This window comes from Python bivittatus, unplaced genomic scaffold, assembly GCF_059951505.1.
Source record: "Python bivittatus isolate LINGU-HERP-01145 unplaced genomic scaffold, Pbiv_v1 ctg000480_np1212, whole genome shotgun sequence".
Lineage (NCBI taxonomy): Eukaryota > Metazoa > Chordata > Lepidosauria > Squamata > Pythonidae > Python > Python bivittatus.
The window spans coordinates 8,907,068-8,924,306 of record NW_028277075.1 but is presented as its reverse complement, the minus strand read 5'-3'; positions in this window follow the sequence as shown (position 1 = coordinate 8,924,306).

Here is a 17,239-nt window from a genome sequence, read left to right as displayed (position 1 = left end):
TTCATGCCTTCTTCATCCATCCAACCTTTAGGATGAACATGCACATGTAGGCCACTTGGAATTTTCTCTTTTGGAAAATTTTTCTTTTAAAAATTACCAATGGCGGCAGCTTATTTCCATCTGCAGTGCAGGCAAGGACAACAGTGTAATGATTTTTTTTCATGCCCTGAAGTTTTGATCATTACTGTCTTAGCACCTTTCGAGTCCACAGTTTAATTTGAAGGAACATCGAAAGTGAGGGGTACTTTGTTCATGGTGCCGATTTGACCCATTTCAAAATTTTGTCTTTTGCTTTCTTTAATAATAAACCTATGAAAATTTATTATCTTCTCTTCATAATCATCTGGCATACGCTGGGCAATCATGGTTCTTGGTCACATCCGAAGCTCATGCCTCTTCATAAATCTTTGGCACCATGATGCTGTCCCTTTGAAATCATGTATTTGCAACTCTTTGCTGATTTTCACTGCTTGAATAATTATCATTTTTGTTGATAAAGCAATGGCAGCTTTTCTTTGACTAAGTACAAATTCTTTTACCTGTTCTTCCAATTTTGGCCATTTAGCAATACCGCTGCGGAAATTGCATTTTGTTTTTGATAATGTCTTGATTTTTTCTTCCTTTTTTTGCCACTCTTGTATTGTGTATTCTGTTGGTGGCTCTCCAAAATGCCTTGCTGCAGCCCTATTTCCATGTTGCTTGGCATATTCCACAACCTTTAACTTGAAACCAGCTGTATATGCTAAACGCTTCTGTCTTGATTCCATTAGGGATACCGGTAGTTTTAAGAAACTGAAACAAATAGTGAATGTAGGCACGAATTGTTTAACTGAGAGCACTCTGCATGTATGAAAGTGATGAGACAGACTAAAAAAAACATTGGCAACCTCGGGATGTGTCACACTCTTCAGCAGTATTCTTTTTACCTAAGTTTAAATAAAAAAAAGTAAGGTACTATCAGGGGTGTGGTGATCTCTGGTGGACCAGTAGGGGTTAAAAATCCCTGGTGGTCTGAGTGGATTGGGGGGTACAGTAATTTATTATTATGGTATGCCTCCTCTGTTTGCAGTCTTTAGTAATATCACCCACACATGCCGGCACTCAGTGTGTCAGAGCAAAGCGCCTCCCCGAAGGGCCTTGGTGGAGTGGGCCCCATCCCGTCCCAGGCAACGTTCCCCCCAGAAGCGAATGAAGCCTTTGTGAGCTGCCGCACTGGGGTGGGCCCGCAGAGCTGGAGGTGCTCCTGGCCAGCAAGGGGGGACTCGTGGCCGTGGCCATGGAAGCCACCACGCAGCCCCCAGAGCCGGGGCCCAGCAGGAAGGGCACCCTGCGGCCCCTGAGCAGAACCAGGAGGAGCCCAGCAGCCTCCTGCCATGCAGCTGTGATCTGCAGGCCTTGGCTCTTGCCTGGAGCTGCTTTGTCTGGCAGGCTGGCAGGCAGAGCAGCTGGATTTGGGACGGAGGGAAGGTGGGTTGGTGGGTGGACACAGCTGGCCCGTGAGCCCAACTACCCGGATCCCTGCCGGCCGTGGGAGGTGGTGGCTCTGCAGACCAGCCACGGGAGTGGGCTAAAAGGCCTTCTGCTTGCTGAGACCTCCCGAGGGGGCCCAAAGCTTTCTGAGCAGCCACTCTTCCAGGGGCAGAGCTCAAGCAGCCCAAGCCACCCCTTTGAGGCCTGCTATGGAGCATCCGAGGAGGATGGAGCGCTCCGATCTCACTGGGTCCTTGTTCGGGGTCCTGATGCCAGAGCTGTGCCCGTGAAATTTTTAGTGCAAAATCTGTCTGGCGAAAGCTTTGCTCTGACACACTGAGCGCTGGTGCACACAGGTGATGTCACTAAAATACCATGAGCTTCCCTCCTCTCTTTGCAGCATTCCGGCATGTAGTAATGAGTCAGAGCAAAGTGCCGGTGCTTTGCCCTGACACACTGACTGCGCAGGTGATGTTACTAAAGACTGCATACAGAGGAGGCATGGTTTAAGTGCCATCAATCAGAGGAAGAGGTAGGAAGTGCGAGGTTGCAGCCCCAGTTACAGCCCTGGCTCAAATGAAGGCTCCACTCTCCCAGCCCTGCCGCTTGAGGTGAGAAGCCACAGGGGTTATACAGGGGCTTATACATTGGCGTATAACACGCACATCGGCATATGACACACAGCTAGGATTTCAACCCCAAATTTTAGGGGGAAAAGTGCATGTTATATGCTGATAAATACGGTATAGCATCAAAAAAGGAGGTATTAAGACACAGCTGAAAATTTAGAACATCTTTCAACAGAAAAAGCAGATGATCATTCCAGACTTAACATTAGAAGTGGGTTATTACTTAGTCAGGTGTTATCAAATTGGATTCAACTCCTAGTGAATGTATGAACAAATGCTCACCATCTTCACCTGATTCTAGCGACAATCTGGAGCTCTTCCAAGGATATTACAGGAATCTGTTTGATCCTGCCATCCAACTTATCTGCTGTCTTTTCCTTCTTCTTCTACTACCCTCAACCTTGCCAAGCCTAGGAGATATTTCTAATTCATTATCTGCTTGTATCACATGCCCAAAGTGTGTGGGTTTCTGCCTGCGGTCAGCCTTTATTTGGTCCAAGATTGGTTCTTATTGCATTTCATGGTACTGTTAGTAACCATCTCCAAATCCATAATCTCAAGATGTCTCTCTCTCTCTTTCTGAGTATTTAGCTTTCACAGCTATGCATACTATTGGAAGGACCATTGATCAACTATTCTGATCTTTGTTGACACTGAAATATCCTTATCTTTCATGATCTTGTCTAAGTTTGTCATTGCTTTCCTTCGTAAGATTGATCTCCTTTATACTTCCCAATGTTATGTCAATTTTTTTGTGCCCAACAAAACTGTCTACTACCTTAATTTCCTCATCATCAACTGTAAATTCAGTAGGGTACAAGTTGATGTTACATTTTCTTAATATTTAACAATGACCTTATTTTTTACTTTTATAATGATTATATATCAATGATTTTACTTTTGTAAGACTCTTATAAGAGTCTTTACTTTCAGCTGACAAAGTGGTATTATCTGCTTATGTCAAATGTTTAGTGTTTCTACCTCTTATTTTGATTCCAGCTGTCATTCCTTCCAATCCTGCTATTCTTATATCTGCTGAATAAGTTAAACAGATATGGAACCCATATGAATCCTTATCTGCCTCCTTCCTTTATTGTGAAATGTTCTGTTTCTCCAAATTAAGTCTTTACAGTAGTTTCTTGCTCAGTGTAAAGCTTCCACAGAAAAATAATTCGGTGTTCTGGTATGTCTATTAGTCTTAATGTATTCCACACTCTGACATGATCTACATGGTCAAAGGCTTTGTGTTGATCTCATTCTTTCTCCATCTTATGTTAGCTATCCTATCATGCATTCCTCTGACTTTCCTAAATCCTGCCTCTTCATTTGGTGTTTATGGCTTTATTTGTGTTTGTATGTTTTAAGCAAAATTTCATTTGTGTCAGGAATTATAACAATAGTTCAGTGAACTGTACATTCCCTTGCATCTCCGTTCTTTGATACTGATATAGTCACCAATATTTCCCCAGTCTCTATGCCACAGAGCCTTGTTCTAATTTATGAATTCTCTTATATCTATATGTTCCAGTATATAGTCTGATCTTTTCAAATACAGTACAACAGTTTTCTTCCATATATGTTAACATAGTGCTGTTAGGACTTTAATTGCCTCATTTCCTGAAGGTTTGAGAACTTCAGTGGGTATTTTATCTGTGTCTGGTACTTTGCTGTTTGACAGCTGGTTTATTGCCTGTCATTCCTCACTTTATAACAAAGTCAAAAACATTCTCTAAAAATGTTTCTGCCATTCTATAAACTTGTTTGGGAAGTGTTTTAGTATAATTGTTGTTTTCATTTGACTTCATTTGCTTCTGCCAGCTCTCTTCTGTGATTATCCTTGAGTATTCCTATCTTAGCTGTAAATGTTCTATAACTTCTCTGATCTTCTTCAAAAGATCTCTCATTTCCCCTTTCTTTTTATATGCATTTTTAGATTGATTATCATGTTTGCTTCATGTTGAAAATCTACAGTCAGTCATCCTATTGTTCATGGTTTCAGTCCTCTGTCTTTCTCTGGATATCATGAAACTTTGATCTGAAAACCATTTGGATCTTTTCCTCTTTGGAATTTTGGGGATCTTTTTCCTGCTTTATTTTTCAGGACGTATCTTTTCCCATAGTTCCCCAAATTTGCATAAGTTAAACAAAATAAACGTGTTCCTTACTCTGAAGGTATATTAACACATAGATTTGAAACCAGTATTTCATGGTCTGTTCTATAAACTGCACTGATTGGATTGCACATCTGTGTCTTTCCTATTACATAAACTACTTGATTCCAATGTTGTTCATCAAAATTAATTACCTTATCCTACAATATTGTATTTCCTTAATCCAGATGTTTCTACGATTCCAGTTTCCTCCATTTCTCCAACTTTTGCATTCTAATCATTGAAAGAGATTTAGTATCTCTTACAATCTGCCATAGAATTTCTCAATATCTTTCTTCAATAATATATCATTGATTTTCAGATAATATCTTCTAATTAAGGATGATATCTAAATTGGACAACAATTGGTTCTGACAATAATTAATCATGTTAGCTCTACAAAATGAGAAACAGAAAAATAGGTAATAATCAGGACATAGGAATATGTCTTTTTAAAAACTGTATTATTTCAAGGTTTATTAAAGTAAAAACATGGCAAGTCACAGCACTAGTAGACAGAGTTTCTTAATGTGATGCCATGAGCCCCTAAAGCAGTGTTTCTCAACCTTAGCAACTTTAAGACATGTGGACTTCAACTCCCAGAATTCCCCAGCCAGCCATGGGAGTTGAAGTCCATATCTCTTAAAGTTGCCAAGGTTGAGAAACACTGCACTAAACTTTCAGATACAACTGACTTGTCTCATAACGTTGATATCACAAATCCAGGAATCTCCACTAAATAACTGAATTTAACTAAACTTAAATTGAAATCTGTGAGAAATGCAGTGGGATATAAGACTGATCCCCCCCCCCCAATCTATAGAAATAATTCCCTCTCAGTTGGATAGCATTTTTTTTAATAATAATGGATTAGAAATATATGGTCCTGGTTGCTTACCCAGAGAACTGAAGATGTAAGGAGAAATAGCTTGATACCTCTTTTGTGTGTGGATGGTGACAGTATGAATGCTTAGACTGAGATTTTTCCCCCTTATTTAAGTCCCCCTGAAAAGGTATGCAATTAGAGCATTTAAACAATGTTAAAGGTTCTGCTAATTAAGAAGCATCAGCTACAATTCTAAACTCATGGGTATGCTTCTGCTTAGAACTGGCTGACAGTTTGTGTCCTGAGTTCTACTGAATTAGATAGTTATATGTATACCTAAACATTTGGTAAATCTAAACCATAATTATGTACATCATGTTCTATTTCAACAGAATCAATAGAAGTTATAGTTTACATTAGATGCTTTTTAACTTACATTTTCTCTTCTCTTCCTGGACCAGCTTGCAGTCTGGAAAGACCAAACCACAATTCTGACAAAGCTGTGGCTTTGCCTATGCATGTAAAATCTAATCTCTGGGCTTTGCTTCCCATTCTGGCTGGACAAATAGGAAAAATGTGAGGTTTTGGTTTAGCTACTCTAAGGTATCAAAAATATAACAACTGGGCCTCATAAACTAGAGCAAACTGAGCAGTTTTCTTTTGCCACTCCACATCTTCATACAGACTCATGCCCTAAATGCCATACAGTACAATCATTATATAGCAGTCCATTTTGATCCACTTAAACATGTATTCCTAAGATATCCACTATGGTATGTTTCATTTCTCATTTACAAATTGAAGTTTTTCTGCATTCATGCATTTCCACTGGCACTGGGGAAGAAAATACAGTATAATTATCAATCTCTACCATACATTAGAATACAATTATATGTTAATCCAGTTGGAACCATGGCAGAGGCTGGGAAAGATTCAGGATCCTCAACTTATTCCAGTCTGGCCCCAGTCCACCCACTTGGGTAGATGGGCAGAAAGTCTGATGTGATACAAGATTTTTTTTACTCTTTACTGACTTTTGCAGGGTGTGAAGTAACAATATTTCAAATGACATTTTCCTTTTCATATATCCATCCTTTTTATATTAACTATTGGAAAAAAATGGATTCCATTCCACAGCAACGTTGTAGTGCAAGGCCCATTAAAATGAATGGGACCCTCAAAAGTGTAGCAAATCATTTTTCAGCAAGGTATGTGCAGTTCAGATAAAATGATATGTTAAACTACAATGATATACCCAACACTACATCACATTTCAATCTTCTTTAAAGAGACCCAACTAATATAGCTTATATAATTCTATTTTATTGTACTGTATTATTTTCTGTTCTGTTCTGTTCCATTCTAATATAATAATATACATGAAGAGCAAAATAAATCTGAAAGAGCCAAATTTGTGTTTACCTCTTCTAATCTCTGATTCTTCTGCATTATCCACTTGAGGAACTGAAGTACATTTCTGCTTGGGTTCATGATGAACTTTAACTGATTTGCTGCAATCCTGCCTCATCTAAACCACTAATAACTTTGTTGGCATTTCAAACATGAAGTGAAATCTATCTCAGCAGCAGCACAAGGATACACAAGGGTCCCTGCTATAGCTGATACTAGTACTCCCATTGGAGAAGTGAAAAAGAGAAGGAGACCAGATGAATAGAACAGTGCTTTGGAATAAAATATCAGGCAGAGGTTGATTTACATGGTTTAATGTATGATTCTCTATATTGTCTCTGCCCTCAGTGTTTCCATGTGTGCCTCACCTCCACCTTGACCCTTATGAGTTCAGCATAAATCTCTAAAATGAAAGTCTAAGTTCACTCAGCTGACAATATTTAGAAGCATCTTCGCTATTGATAATGGTGTGGGGAGGTTTCCAAACATGTTCAGCTGAATTCTTAAGAAACTCCTTTCACGCCAGGTTTTTTTTTTTTTTTGGCTTTCTATTTTCATTGGCTCACAAAGCCTGGTGGCAGCCCTTCGAGGTAGTCGAGACACGAAGCCAAAACCATGAGTACTAACGCTACCTTTGTTATAAGATTACAGTAACAGAATCTTGCAAGTCCGAAAGCACTTCTCCCCTCCCTTGCCTTTACATACCAGAGAACTAGGAAGGGTCCAGTCTGAGATGCCTTCTCCACCCCCATTCCTTCTGTGGGCTGAGATATCTCTTGTCAGACTGTTGTCTAGGCTACAGCTCTTCTCCTGTTTCTCACAGCCCAGTACACCTGGGCAATGGCAAGAGCTTGTAGGATCTGTAGTCCAAAACATTTGAAGGGCATTGGGATGGATATCTCTGCCAAAGAACAGGCAATATATGTAATTATTTCCATTTTACACAAGATCTGCTATGATCTCAAGGAGAAAAAAAAATCCTGTTATATTTTAATGTTATTTGCTCAGTATTACTGAATAGCTCCTGGAATTGTGTGCTGATATCTACCTTGAGTGTGTGTGTGCATGATTACATGATCCATCATTCAGAACTATCGCAGTGTTGGCTAGAAATCTGGAAGGTGCAGACATAATCGTATTGGAAGGTACCAGGTTGGGTAAGAAGAGGTCATTTGCACTCTACCATAAACTTCACTACATGCAAAGTATGCAGGAACCTTTTGGATTTCAAGCATATCCAAAGTTAGTTTACAATGGCACCAGTCCATTGGTCTTGAGGTAAAAGATTTCAGAAATATCAGTACCATAATTGTCAAGTTACCAAGTGAAGGGCCCATTCTAGTGACATATAACTTTTGATATAAGCTGTGGTATTCTCGTGGCAAGTCTGTTATTAGATTTCAGAGCTATTAATTAATTGACAGCTTCTGTGTGTCTGTATGGATGCAAGGTTTTCTTACGGGAAGGAAAACAGATATATGAAAATTAGTACACTCTATCTGATGATTAAAACCTTGAAGCTTCTTATACAATGTCCCATTTCCTGTAACTTTGCCAGTTAAAGGGATCTTTCAAATAGGAGCTGATTATTTTTAAATCCACCTGAATGCCTCACTATTTGCCCTGATTGTGATAAAGCAGATTTTCCCTATGGATGAATGCTCCAGGGTGTATTTTACTTGCAAAATGTGTACTTAATGTTTTTGTTCATGTATCTGCATCTCCCAAGATTATGACTGAGTGAAATAATTGGCTTTTTTCTAGGGGACTCCTGGAACTGCTTGCTGGGAGGCCTTAAATCCTACAGAAAACTAGCGTCATGCCAGCTGACATCCTACGGTGCCTCCAACTTTAATAAAAGTAGGACTAAAACAGTGGCTAAGTGGCTTCTGAAAGATAAAGCTATATGCCAGGAGCACAGTAATATATTGCTGCTGCTAAAGAAATTATGGAAAATAGTAATTGTGGCCATTGTTTGTATTAGCTTCCTTCAATTTGGCTTAAAACCATCCATCACACTGATAAGGCTGAAAGTAAATCCTGGCACTTAGTAAATATGGAGTGTCTTTCCTGAGAGTTCTGGTTTCAAGGCATAGCGTGAAGTTGCATTTCTCACATCTATCCCAGATCACCTTTGTTGATCTGTATCTTTCTTGGTCCCTATCTGCCCACCCTCACCCACCATCCCCCATGAGACAAAATGAGAAGGATTCCACAACTTTACCTCTATGGAGAAAAGCATTCATCCTTTGCACAAAATACATTCTGAGGGGGGTGATACCAGGCTGTGTAGGCTGGGGTTTTATTTTGGTGCATCAATGCATCTTTAACAAGCCAGATGGGCCTGTAGGAGGTGGTAGCCAGTTTTAGCTTAGCCTTGAGTGGTAAAAGTCAGTGGAAAAAGCTTTGAATTCTTGCTAGCTGTGGGCAAGATGCAAATGTTCAATAAAACAGCCATGTACTCTCACTAAGAAGGAATTAGTGCCTTCTTTAATAGGCATTTTCAGTGAATGAGAACTGAAAATAAGAGAATCACTAGAGAGGCTTATTACTAAATGCCTGTCAACCCCTAGTCCATTGAGGCATTCTGTCTTGAAGAGAAGATTGGGCATCTTATTTGGGGGAGCAAAGGATGAAAAATAAGATAATTCTGCTCAGGATAGTATCAAAGAAATGCTTTGTGTGAAGTTTAGTCATTATTACTTGAATGTTTTATTCCTCTGGAGAAGAAAGAGTAGTGCAAACAATGAAACCCAGAAATAATATAACCCTGCAGAAAAAAATGTAGTGGGAAACTAGCTAAAATGAGAGAGCCAGCTTGGTACAGTGGTTAAGGCATCAGGCTAGAAACCAGGAGACCTTGAGTTCTAGTCCTGTCTAGGCACAAAGCCAGCTGGGTGACCTTGAGCCAGTCACTTTCTCTCAGCCCTAGGAAGCAATGGCAAACCACTTCTGAAAAAAAATCTTGCCAAGAAAACTGCAGGGACTTGACCAGGCAGTCTCCTAGAATTGGATGCGATTGAACGGATTAAAAAAAATAGCTAAAATGAAATTCCTGAATTAATGAAAACCTAGACCACAATCCAGTTTAAAATTTAGAAGGCAGGGGGATGAAAGGGAAACTTTCCTCAATAGCTCTGCCACACTGGCTAGAAATTCTGATTGTTCTAGCCCCAGCTAAAGTGGTGACAGAGGAGCTTCTAGGTTAATGGCTAGGAGCATTGGAAGCAAGTGTGGGAAGTCACACAAATACAGGAGGATACTGGGTGTTTCCCAAGAAATGACAGAGGTTCTCACCTAACAGCATTTATAGAGAAGCAAGGTCAGGAGGAACCAAGGAGGTGCTGGCTGATATGAATGTGAGAGAGGAAGAGTCACACTGGGAAATGGGACAACAATAGCATTCCTACTCCACTCCAGAGTCTTGAGTCATTCAGTACAAGGCACAGGTGCACAGATCCACAGGCCCCTCTACTATGTCCTCCTCAGGGAAGTCATTGCTGAGTACATGCCATGCATCAGAACTTGCCAAAATGTTTTGAAACACTTCTTTAATGCAGGAGTGGAAAAGCCAAAATCCCTGGACTTTATGTGCCTCCCTCACAAGCAACCCAAGACTCTGCTGTTGATGTTGGCTGAATTCCTCCCCCTCCCATCTTCTGCCTGCTCTTGGACTCCACGTTTTTTTCTGGACACTTCAGAATTCTGAAATGATACAGTCAAATAAGAAATATGATCAACATTGGATTCTCCAGATCTTGGTTCAGATTATTTCATTAATTCTCGATTTTAAAATAACCACAGTAGCCTTTTGAGGATCTGATTTTTTTTCCTCATTAATCCTGCAGGTTAAGGCTTGAGTTGACACATAGGGTGTTTTTTGCAGCCACTTCTGCTTTTTGCAAACTATCTCATTTCATATATAGAGAGAGGCTTAAACAGAGCTTAACATGCCCACATCACATCAGGCGTGGAAGCATTGTCAGTCTGATAGGCAATGCAATTGCCATGCTCTGATTCATTTCATAAGAGATGACTTTCCCAACCTGGTCTCATCTAGAGATGCTGAACTATATTTTCCAGATCTAACATATTTGGAGAGAACCAGTTAGGTTTATGCTGAGGCTACTGGAAGCCATATTTCTTCTATCCCCATAGTCATCCAAATGGACCCATTTATTGCAAATCTCAATTGAAAGCCCGAGGAATGACTTGGAACATCTGTTACTTTAAGGTAAGGGGGCAAAGGTTGGAACTTCCATCTGGGGAAGGATTCAGTGAGAACTCCATGTAAACATGACTGATAAATATAAATAAAATATAGACCTCTTTTATAAAAATCTACTGACTTGAAATGCAACCACAGTGACAAAACTAAATTTCATATTGGGAACTATCAGGCAATGGATTGAAAATAAAATAGCCAATACTGAATTATTTTTATTTTCATCTGAGATGTTTACCAGTCTCAAGTATATCTTAATCTAGATTATCTGATCCAGCATGCCTCATTATAGACAAGCATCCCTATCTCCTCTTCATAAAATATATGCTAAAGCAGCAGCAGCAAGGAGGGAGACAATGGTTATAACTTATGAGCAGCTGCAAAAGAATTCTGGAACCCCCCCCCATAAAAGTCAAGTTTGTTTTTTTCCCTCAGTGATCAATTCAGCTGTCTTGAAAACACCCCTTTCACCTTGAGAATCTTGAGAGCCCTTTTGAAGATCTGTGTTTTAGCACTATTTTAAATACTCAGTGTTTGAAAACATCTTCGGGAGTTCGTGGCCACTACAGTTTTTGTTGCCCAGAACCATGAGTTCTTGTCTACATTTAATAAGGATGAGAACTGGTATCCCAGCAGCTGTGAATGTCCATTCAGCCAAAACACACAGCTCAGTTAACTCCTCATTCTCTACATGGATTGTAGACCAACCTCACCTGGTTCTCTCAAACAACAATGGTAAATGATGAAAAGAAAAATTACCTTATCACCAAGTTAAATTTGTTCCCCACCCTCACCAGAGCACTTACCTGAAATTAGCTGTGGTTGGCGTTTTGCAAAGGGTGAACCCAGTTTAGATTATAAATGCACTTCTTGTTTGTCTTTTCACTGCTGAAAATCTGTCAGTGAGGAGAAGTGATAATAGCAGGCTATTAAGTTCTTTCTGTATAATGTAATTCAGGAGTCAGGAGGCTGTTTGGTCATTTATGTCTTTGAAAAGCTCAGAATAATTTTCAGTTATTACCTTCCATTTTTTAGAGCCTGTTTCAAATATCAATATATAGACTCCCCACCCCACCCCCAGCTTTCCATCACTTCATGATCTGCTTTGTGATTTCCTGGCATCTATTATTTTTGTGTGGTCTGAATTTTCAGAGATTTAATTTTTGGGGGGAAAAAAATCTGCACCACATTTTTTTAGTCACTTTTTGTATTGGCTGTAGCAAGGAACTAATATTTATTTCGTGTCTGTAAACTGAATCTAACTTCTTGTGCATCGTGAAAAACATGTGAACACAGTTGCCTGGATTAACAGTGAATGCTAGTTCAGGCATCTTTAATGTTAGCCAGCTTCTTGCCAATCCCCATCAAACACAGCAGCCAGGCCTGGGAGATATATTTTTCCCTAGTGCCATCTGATAGCCATTAAAATATTTGTTTGAGTATTTAATGCCATTCCTGTTATATTCTATATCAGAAGCAGAAGGGCTAGGGAGGCCAAGTAAACCAGGAGTTCATTAGGTTACTGGATCATCCCTTGAAAACATGGGCTACAAATACTTAGACTGCAGTTATAATGAAGTTACCTTTCATTGCTAGCTCCTAGGAACACACCTATCCATCTTGTGCTACTGAATTATCAGGATTTATCATTTTCCTATGTTCTGTATTGGCACAGCCAAAACCATAGCAGGGAACACAACTGAAGAATTAGTGCCCTGCATTAAAATTCTTCTGCATTTTTTTACCAGTTCTTTATCTGATGAAAGTGAGTTTGCTTTCACAAAAAGAAAATTTCTATGATTTCTCATAGGTGGAGTGTGCCATTATTTATTTTCAAGTTGGCCAAGAGGTTCACTGATAAAGATTTGAATTCAAATCTTGTTACAGTATGTTTTCCTGAACAGAAGCAGAATGCTAAAAGAATACTGAGTAATTAAACTGCAGAACATCTCATTAACAATAATAATAAAATGGTCATAATATAGTTGTTTTGGATGTAGAGAATGGGTTTAGATCAGCTATCAATGAATGCTCAGAAACATTGATTGTATTTGAAGTAAAAGCTAGTTTCATTAAGAAACACATGAAGATAGAAAAGTCTCACTTCTGTCTAAACTACAACTTGAAGAGAAGGAATCAGAAGAGAGAGAGAGAGAGAAGTTATATCTTTAAACACAGAAAATTATTTAACTAACAGTAAGGTGAGAAACAGACACAGGGACAGTGTTGAAGTCTCTTCTCATCTGTCTCTTGCTATTTGTCATAATGGTCAAAATATGTTAATAGGTGCAAAGCGAGAATGCCGTCTCCAACATATAGGTGAATGTGCTGTCTTTCATACCTCCATCAGTCTACACACTTCTCTTCTGCTTCAATTAAATCTCAAGTGAAGACATCATGAATGAACTCCACCCATTGGGTTTTTCAGATTGGGTAATGTGTACATCCAGGGAAGCTGCAGAGAGATGGAGACATGTAAGAGAAAAAAAGTCCACCAACAGCATGTTTCACCACCTCCAACGAGCTTAAAAACTTCACCAAGAGAACTTATGAGATTCTCAAGTATTGTATAAATAAGTTGAAAGACTGGGAAGAAATATTTTGAGAAGTTGCAAGGAAGATTTGGGCACAGAATTAAGACTTAAGGGCACATGAGTGTCCTGCTGAATCAAGCCGAGGCCCATATTAGTACAGCATTTGTTTCTTACGTTAGCCAACCAGATACTTTTGGGGTGTTCACAAGGAGGAAATGAGGCGATACCCCTCTCCCATCATTGTTCCCCTGCAACTGGTATTTAGAGGTTACCCAGAGGTAATACTGAGTTTTCAGGATTGACAGATCTGTCCTCCATGAATTTATTTAATCCCCTTTTAAAGTCATCCAAATTAGTGACCCTCACCATGTCTTGTGGCAGTGAATCCCACAGATAATTATGAGATGTGTGAAGAAATACTTTATTTCATCTATTCTAAATCTCCTTCTGTTCAATTTCTTTGGATGGCTACTGTTCGTAGGGTTTGTGAAAGGGAGAAAAACTTCTTCCTGTTCATTTCCTCCATATCATGAATCATTTTAAATGCCCCCTCTCAGTTGCCTTCTTTCTAAGTTCAAGAGTCCCAAATGTTCTAGCTTTTTAAAAATTGTTCAACTCCCCCCATCCCCAATCATTTTGGTTGCCTTCTTCTGCCTTATTGGGAAGAATAGCATGTAAGAGGCAATATTTCCAAAATGTGGAAGCTGGTAATGATTTAACTTCTCCTTTTCTTGCCAGTCTAAGCAAATCTCTTGGAAAGAAGCAAAAATTGGGCAGAGAGCATGTATTTACAATACAAGTAATACATCCCACCGCTCTTAGCTGGGGGCCGGGGGGAACATTCTTAACAGAGATGGAAAATGCATCTCTGTTGCTGATAACCATGACAAGGAAAAAAGAAGTAATCATTTCCTGAAAAAAGTCAACTGTCCTGTTCCAATGTGAAATATCATATAACTTGCCTTTTATAGATCCTGACAAAAAAACATTACTTCTGTAAAGTCTGCTTCTCATGCAACCAAAAAGATGGTACATCTATTTTGGGATTCTACTATTTTGTTTTGTGAGGTTGGGATCAAGCAATCGAATGCTCCTCCATCCAAAAAGTGTCCTGAACATAAAGAACCAAATATTAGATAGAAGGGCTCTAAACTGCGCATCTCACCAGCATGCCAATTTTCTATGTGGAGAAAATAGTTTTGTATGGGGGAATATTTAATCATGTACCCCTTTGTCATGCACAACTTGAAATGGTTCAGCCTAAAATCAGCCTAATGTGATGCAGCCTAGAATCTTCACCTGAGAGTAAAAAGCCATGATCACCACTTTTTACCAACAGCCAGGTAATCCACTCCCTGAACTCTCATTTGATAGTTCTTTATGCAGTTCAGGACTCAGTTCTGAACAAATTAAAGCAATAAAGATTCCTCTTTTTATACCTCTAGAGACTTAAATATTTATCATGGCATCATGGATTAGAATCCATTTCATTAGGTACACAAAGAGAAATAATTTATTAGCCTCACCGTTACTTTCATTCTCAACATTTCCCTAACAAATGTAACTAGCCCACAGTCTTAGGCTACTATTTTAGAAGATACCATAATTACCTTCACACCTAAAAATGTTACCTTCCTTACAAACTCTGTATCAATGCATAAAATGCATAATTTACCTTCTCATATCATCTAAATCTTTATTTATAGATAATTTTGAGCAGTTCTGAATTCTGCTATCAGACCCTTAATATGTTTTTATGGAAATGAGAAAAATAGTAACAAATATTTATTGGCCCTCCCTATGTCAGTCTAACAAAATGCTAAACCTGATAGCAGAATGAACTTTCCTTTCTATTCCATATCAATGAATATTTTTGGAGATCTCAGTGTTGTGAAACAACCTTCTTCAAGCTGGTGCCCTCTCAATGTGCTTAACTCCCAAAATTACTTGGTAGGGCAGGAAAGTAGAACCCATAGCGTTTCAGGTGTTGTTGGATCAAACCTCTTCAACCCCTTCTTATCATGTTCAATATACTATTACAACTTCTGGAGAACCACAGATTGTCAATGTTTGCTCTAGAATAACAGTATGAAAGGAAAGATAAGACTTGATTTTCTTTAATAATTTATTTAATAATTCTATGCAAGAGGAAATTTACACATTTTTTATACATGGGGAGAAATACTACAATTTATTTCTTCTTCCTTCTCTTAAAAAACAGGGCTAATTTAATTTAATTTAATTGATTCAATTTTGGAAGCACCCAATTCCAAACTAGTCTGGGAGGCTCACAATATAGCAAGAATAAAATACAATATGAATAATAAAAAACAAAATAAAGAAAGAACAAGAAAAATAAGAGCAAGAAAAATAAAGAACAACAACAAGATAGCATTCTGGCCAACCACATATATAACATTCCTCAAGGGTTCCATCTACCTTAGCCCAAGGGCTAGGAGTACTGCCAGGTCTTTAAAGCCTTCCAGAATGTAATCAGGGTGGGAGCCACATGGATCCTGGGAGAACCTCATTCCCAATGGCAGGCACCACAACAGAGAAGGTATGCTTCCTGAATGCCAAAAGATTACACTAATTGAAGGGATCTGGAGTGCACTGACCTTGTCAGCTCGTACAGACCGAGCAAACACCATGAGAGATGTCCCTCAAATAACCAGGCCTGTGCCATGTAGGACTTTATATATCATAGCCAGCATCTTGAATCACACCCAGAAGCAAACTGGCAATGAGTGCAGCTTGTGGATCAAAGGTGCCACATGGGCATACTGAAACACACCCATCATTGCCCACACAACTTCATTTTGGACTAGTTGAAGCTTTGGGGTAGTCTTCAAGGGCAGCCTCAAGTGCAGCGCATTGCCATAGTCAAACCATGAGGTGGCTAGGGCATGAGTGACTGTCTGAAGGGCCTCCCAATCCAGAAAAAGGCACAACTGGTGCACTGTATGAGGTTGTGCAAAGGCCCTCTGATGCACTAGGGTGCTTTGACTTCCTTATAGATTCTCATCTACCAGCTCAAGGTTAATAGCATACTGCATTTAAGGCTATTTAGATTTTTATGAAAGCACTTTAACTATTTCCCTGCCTGCTGAAATGACCAAGATTTCTGATATGCAATGGGAAATGTCCAGCAATTATGGATTTTAGAATTAAATCATGAGATTTAGGCTGATGGGTGACAGAAGTTAATAGAATACTGGAGTTGGAATTGTATGATTAAGTCCAGCATGCTATATATTTACCCATATTTATGGTGAATTTCTTGTAAATTTCACATTAGAAGAATGTTAAGTGATTAATGCACAAAGGAAGGAAACATTCATCAGACTGAAAACAGCTAAAACAAATTGTCGGAGAACTGAGTTCAGAGTTTTTGCTGGGTGTTATTATTACAAGTAGTTTGTTCTGAATCATAGGTACAGAATGCTTGTGGAAGGCAATGACAACAATGACAGGAGAGTGCAAAGCAAATGTGCTTATGACTGATTCTCCTCATGTTGGAGAAATTATGTAAAATAATAATCCCTGAAAGGGTTTACCTCAAAATCCACCTATTGTCCTACTAGTCTCTAGAGGTCAGCTATAGAAATGATGTAGCGCACAGTTGAGCCCAGAGGGTGAAAGACAGGGGTTTCAAACCTCCTCTTCCAAAAGCCTTTTGTGCCTATGTATCCAAGCTCCATCTCCTGTACTGATATAGTGGCTTCACAATTACTGCTGCAGCCACCTCTCTTCCAGGGAGTACCTGTAATGGTATGTGGGAATGACCTTGGGAGACAGGTGGAAGAACTGCAGACTAGACAACAGTTAGTCCAACAGCAGCTGAGTCCTCAGAAGGGATGTGGGCATGGCAAACATCTCAAAAGAGGCCATCCTAGTTTCTTGGATTGTAAAGGTGAGAGGTCAAGATATGTACTTTCAGACTTGCAAGATTCTGTTAATGTAACCTTCCAATACAGTTAAAGCCAGTACTTCTG